Here is a 6,239-nt window from a genome sequence, read left to right as displayed (position 1 = left end):
AGTTTCTTTCCTCCCACTAGCCCTGTGGCAGGGTTGTTTGTACAACGTATGGCAAGCCGTGCCCATCGACAAGGGACCTGCCCAGGCCTGCAGGTCCCTGTGCTCACCCAGGCCAAAGCCTGAGAATTAATGGGATGACGATGCTGAGAGTTAATACAACCAAAGCAAAGTGAGCAAACGCTGCCATTCCATCACCTGCAGTGGCCTGACACGTGCTGTTTTATCGGACATTTAGACACGCAAGCAAATTCTATGGAAGACATGAATAACATGTTTCTGACTACTACCACTAATCACACAGAATCACAGAATCGTATAGGTTAGAAAAGACCATCGAGTCCAACCATAAACCCAGCACTACCAAGTCCACCACTACACCATGTCCCTAAGCACCTCATCCAAACGTCTTTTAAATACTTCCAGGGAAGGCGACTCAACCACTTCCCTGGGCAGCCTGGTCCAGTGCTTGATAACCCTTACAGTGAGTGAAATTTCCTAATATCCAGTATAAACCTCCCCTGGCACAACTTGAGGCCATTTCCTCTCGTCCTATCGCCCGTTTCTTGGGAGAAGAGACTGACACCCACCTCGCTACAGCCTCCTTTCAGGGAGTTGTAGAGAGCAATAAGGTCTCCCCTCAGCCTCCTTTTCTCCAGGCTAAACAACCCCAGTTCCCTCAGCCGCTCCTCACAGGACTCGTGCTCCAGACCCTTCACCAGCTTCGTTGCCCTTCTCTGGACACGCTCCAGCCCCTCAATGTCTCTCTTGTAGTGAGGGGCCCAAAACTGAACACAGGATTCGAGGTGCGGCCTCACCAGTGCCGAGTACAGGGGGACAATCACTTCCCTGCTGCTGCTGGCCACTCTATTCCTGATACAAGCCAGGATGCCATTGGTTTCTTGGCCACCTGGGCACACTGCTGGCTCGTATTCAGGCGGCTGTCAACCAACACTCCCAGGTCCATCTCTGCTGGGCAGCTTTCCAGCCACTAAGCTACTTCAGCCATGCTGAAGCCAGCATGTCCGATGGGCAGCTCATGTGGTCTTGCAGGTCCCTGAACCTCTGCTCTCCTTTGTCTTTGCAGCTGCTGCTCGGCAGAGAAAAGCTTCAGTGAGTGCCCATCACCTACCCTACATTTCTCAAAATGCATGCACCACTTTTATCCGGCAGCAGTACTTAAATAGTGTCAATCTGCAATCCGAATATCCCATAAAATGATTTGTTAGCTATGATAACAGAGGAGGAGAGCTTCCAAAGAGAAGGGGAAGACTGCTGATATCACCAATGTCCATTTTAGCTATGCTGGCAAACCAGCTTTTTACATTAAAGAAAACAGATGGGAATTCCTGAAAGATTTCAAGCAGCCTCAATGTCTCCACATCGAGCTCATTTTGCCTTGTTAAACTTTCGCTAGAGCACGATGACAAAAATTGCTGTTTCTATAGGTGACCACTGAGGGCCAGTGTGGAGTGCAGCCAAGAGGAATGCCCTGTGGTGCTCCCATGCAGTCCTAACCATCAGTAACCGCTACTCTTGCTGACCGGTGAGTCTTACAACATGTGGTAGCAGCAGAGAACACAACCATTACTCACCTGTCCAGCAGCCAGCCTGCAAGGATGAAGTTGGCCGGCGCTGGCCATTTGTAGCTGGACCTGTGGGTTTCATGGCAGTGGTGGCCACATGCTTCTGAATGGACAACCACGCTCTCAGAGTTACACGCTCTACTGTCACCTCCACTGTCGACCCCAAGAACTGGTCACAGTTCACAACCTCCCCTGACAAACAGCACAGCCCCTCCTAGCTAAGGTGGGCCTTTCTCCATGAAGTGTCCTTTGAAAGGTCCTCTTCCCCTCTCTCAGCTGCAGTTGCTGCCACTGCTACAGCAAGCTGCAGCCAACACAGGCTGGCAGAGCAGGCATGTGGCTCACCAAGCTACAGCCAGCCAGAAGAGAAGGTCAAACACATCAGCAGGAGCCACTGCCTGCAACCAGGGAGCAGCAACGTTGTGTGTGGAGCTGTCTTGGCCACAGCAACACATCAGGACTTTGCAAAGCCCCCAGCAGTCCCTGAGAAGCAGGAAAACATGGGAAGCCAACAGGGCTTGCAGAGTTTGACCTGCCAGATGTGCAACGTGGACCCTCCTGGCTATTTTCTCTTTCATATCCTACTGGTACCATATGAGAGACTCCATGTGAGTTAGGCCTGACTCACCCATGGAAGAAAACCCTACGAGGGGAGGAAACAACTTGATCCAGTGACTGGTTCTATGTGGAAGCAGCAAAAGCCTGGTTTCATTTCCCTCCTCTGCTGTGACTGTTTGCATTCCTTCAATGCCCCATGATGTATTCTTGCATTCACGCCATGAGGGTTACCTCAGAAATTAAGTACCTTATCTCTTAAAGTAAAGAAATACATGTTTGGTGGCAAAGTGCAAGGAGTGGAAGCATCCCAGGTCTGCAGGTGGGCTGTTACTGGGGACACCCACCAGGTTTGCATCCCCTGGGAATATGCTGGGCAGGACAAGCTTAGCTCCTCTGCAGTGCCTCTGACCCCCTGGCAAGTTAGCACTCAGGGTATTAAGTAGTGCCGCTGATAAACTTGCTAAGATGTGAAATCTGTGTGAAAAGACAGCACATGGTTAAAGCCGATTTTACTGATATAGCTCAGCAGCTACAAGAGCCTCATAAAAGAGCAAAATCCCAGCCTCCTCTTCAGCTTAATCAGTGAATCTGAGAGCTGATTTTCATCCAGCTCCTGCTCTTTTTGTCCATCTAACCAACTGCTTTATGGCTGCATAGAGAACTCCTAAAGATGTTCTGGCGAAGCCTTTTCCTTCTGTCTTCAGGATTTGCTGGGTCATGGAGTCCCCTGTCACCCTGTCCTGGCATGTGTACGTGACCACCAGAGGTGCCCTGGAGGGCAGACAACAGGGATGCACCTTGAATGACCTGGCTGTGATCCGGGAGGACTGGCCAGCTTGCCTCAGAGCCTGGGCAAAGGCGCGGGCGAGAAGCCACACGCTGACCAAACCGCGCTGGAGCCAGCAGCTGGGCAAGCTGCTGCGGAGGCAGAGCTCACCCACAGCTCTGTGAGCTGGTGTCACGGTGTGGAGGTGGCACAGACATGCACTGTGTGCCAAGGCAGGCACCCTGGCATGATTCCACATCCTCCGGCTCGCCTGCTCCCTCCTACGCCAGCGTAGGAAGTTTTCTCCCCAGCCCTGCTGTAATTGCTCATTCCTGGCCTCCGGCCACGGTTTGCTGCTCCCGGTGCCTCTGGTACAAGTATCTGCAGAACTGCACTGTGAAATGAGCTGAGTTAAAAACCAATGAGGGCAAACAGGTTTCTGGTTTCTTCTGAAGGGCTGTTTTAAACCTCAGGCATGTTAGCAGCTCATTTACAGTTGCTTCAACTCGGGGAGCAGGGGAGGACAGCAAAAGGGGACAGGGATGGGGACAGGATGGGTGGGAACCTCTTCGGTTGGCTTTGCTGCCAAAGCTGGCAAAGCAACATCCCTACATCTCGGCCTCGCTAGAAGCTCTCTCTACTCTTCCCAGGCTCCCAACCCTTTGCTGGCAGATGCCTACATTGCTTGAAGGAGTTGCATTTCCGTTTAGGGAGTAAATGGTTCACGTAGTTTGGCATTTATTCTGTCACGGCATATGTGGGACTATCATTAACAGGAACAACACATCCATCCAGCAGAGAGTAATCTGCTTAATGGCTAAATAGGAAAGCTGTGTACGTTGAATTGCAGGCAACTAGTCAGCTTCATGATGTAGTTATCCCTTTGATAAAATTGAGACTCATTTCAAAACAGGAAATTAATTTTCCCTTTTTTTATTCAATGGGTGCCATAAATACAAACCCGCCCCTTGACAACCCATAGAGATCTCCGCTGTAAGTCTCCGCTCCTTTATAGGAGCAGACATGCTGTAGATGCCTTAATGTAACACCAGCTTCCGGCTTTGTTGGACTGATGGCTTCTGAAGTGACACACAGCCTGGGACAACATTGTCTCAGCTCACACCTTGTGCCAACCCAGGAACAGCTTTTACGGGCTGAACTTAAGCATTTGAGGTTTCTCCGCTGGAAAGCAGGAGAGCAAGGTGATTTGAAAGAAGGGTGAAAAAATGCAGGTGGATGGTAGGTACTTGATCTGTAGAGGTATAAGTTACCACCAAGCATTTAGCTGTTCTCAAGAAGAGAGTAAAATCTGGGTGCATTTCATCAGCAAATTCAGATCAGTTGTACTTAAGCCCATGCTATCCTTTCAGTAATTAAAATTCTGGCTACAAATTAGCATAAACAAGGGTAGAAGTTCTTTGTTATGCATTTTAATAAACGAAATGGAAATACAGCTAGAGAAAACAGGAACCAGGGAAGAGAGTCAGGAAGAGTCAGGAACTAGGAAGAGGGATCCAACAGCAGCGAGGCTTGGGGCTGTCATTTGAACTGCTGCCTTCTCCTTTACACGTTCAGTTCTTCAGTAGACGTAGAGCAATTGCTGTTTTTCAGTATTCAGAGTGCATATACCGCTGCACTGCCAAAACAGCTTTTGAAGAGCATGTGCAACAGGCAGCCCCTGCGTGCACAGCAGCGGCAGGATTAGCAGAGGATAGCACCTGGATGGCATGCACATTTTTGGAGGCAGCCTAGCCCAAGCGGGACTTCATTCTGCATTTGGCCATTCATTTCTCTCCAGCCCTCCTCTCTCAGTTACGCCAGTGAGAATCTTTGTCAGGAGCCACAACAAGCAGGACTGGAGACTTGATTTGTGTTAAAAACAACCACCCGTACAGGTGAGGTTATTTCTAACCCAGGCTGGCTCTCCAGGCTGGTTCACCTTTTGGCCCCGAATCAGGAGCTGATGGAACAACAAGGGGATGTTTCTAAGCGGCGATGAATAACAAAGGAAGAAGCCACTGCTGAAAGAAATGTGAGTAAAACGACTGCCTAAGATGATGGGGTGTCACTCCTCCTATTTGTGCTCCACTGGTGTTTGTTTATGGACAAGGACGTTCATTCCAAGTTGTGGCTAACCCTGAAGTGCTGGTTGAGGTTACACATGAACAACAACAAGTGTTCAAGTACTTGAATTCACAACTGTGTTAATTAATGAATATTAAGATATCATTAAAAGAGGAAGAATAGAATTGAAGCTCCTTTCGGTTGTCTCAAGGTCACAAAAGGACCTGGATGAAGGACCTGGACAAAGTGTGTTTCCCTCCCTACAAATTCCCACATTGCCGTCCCCATCATTCCCACTGGATAAGCTCTTCTCCCACTGCTGGCCACTGAGCAGCTCTTGGCTGCTAAAAAACAGATAAATCAGGCCAGATGTGTGTTAGAAAAAACGTTTTCTAACCCCTACATCTGGGTTAGAAAAACCCCCTCAGCCCCAGCAGCTCCCCCGGAGCCAGGGGACAAGTCTGAGATGGAGGGGAACGAGACCCGGCTTCCCTGACCCCTGCCTAACCCACCCGCAAACCTGGGGGGGCTCAGGCTTCTCCCCAAGAGGAGCAGCTCAGCTCTGCTTAACTGGAAACATACCAGGCTCATGCTAAAGCGTAGGCAAACCACAAGCCAAATTAATATCATCTTTGATATTTTGTTTAAACAACGGTTTCCCGTATAAGCCATGTGTGCTACAGCTGTATATGCTACAGCCTGATAATTAACAACTTGTTGATTACGTCTGGGATGGATAATAAATACACTGTGTCCTGTTTTCTCCTCTCCCCATCCCAAATAAGGAGGAACCGTGAGTGCCTTTCGGGGCTGCCGCTAGCTCCTAACATGGGCCATCTCCAGCACAGGTTACACCGAAAGGGGGTAAAAAACGACTGCGAGCGAGTACCTCAGTCCTGTCTCTGGCCCCTTGCCTCCCTCCGTCTGCAGCTTCTGACCCCCCATGGGGAAAGGAGCTGCAGCACAACTTCTTCCCTCTCCCCCCGCCCCGTGCTGGCTGCTCCTGGGGGAGCGAGGAGGGAAGCCGGAGGCAGGGTGGTCCCGTCCGGCCCCCCCTCGGCTGCCGCAGCTGCAGCCCTTCACCCTGCGGGGGCAAAGCTGCTGGATGCTGCAGTGCGAAGCCAGGGGAACGGAGAAATCGGTGCTCTGCAACAATCTGTATTAATAGGCAATCTGGTTTCTTCGGTGTTTTCCTGAAAATGTGATGTCAAACACCGTCGCTTCTGTCATCACTTTTGGAAGCAAATATTTCTCCTGGAAAGCACTTT

This window comes from Mycteria americana, chromosome 2 (genome assembly GCF_035582795.1).
Source record: "Mycteria americana isolate JAX WOST 10 ecotype Jacksonville Zoo and Gardens chromosome 2, USCA_MyAme_1.0, whole genome shotgun sequence".
NCBI lineage: Eukaryota > Metazoa > Chordata > Aves > Ciconiiformes > Ciconiidae > Mycteria > Mycteria americana.
Note: the sequence above shows the minus strand (reverse complement) of the source record.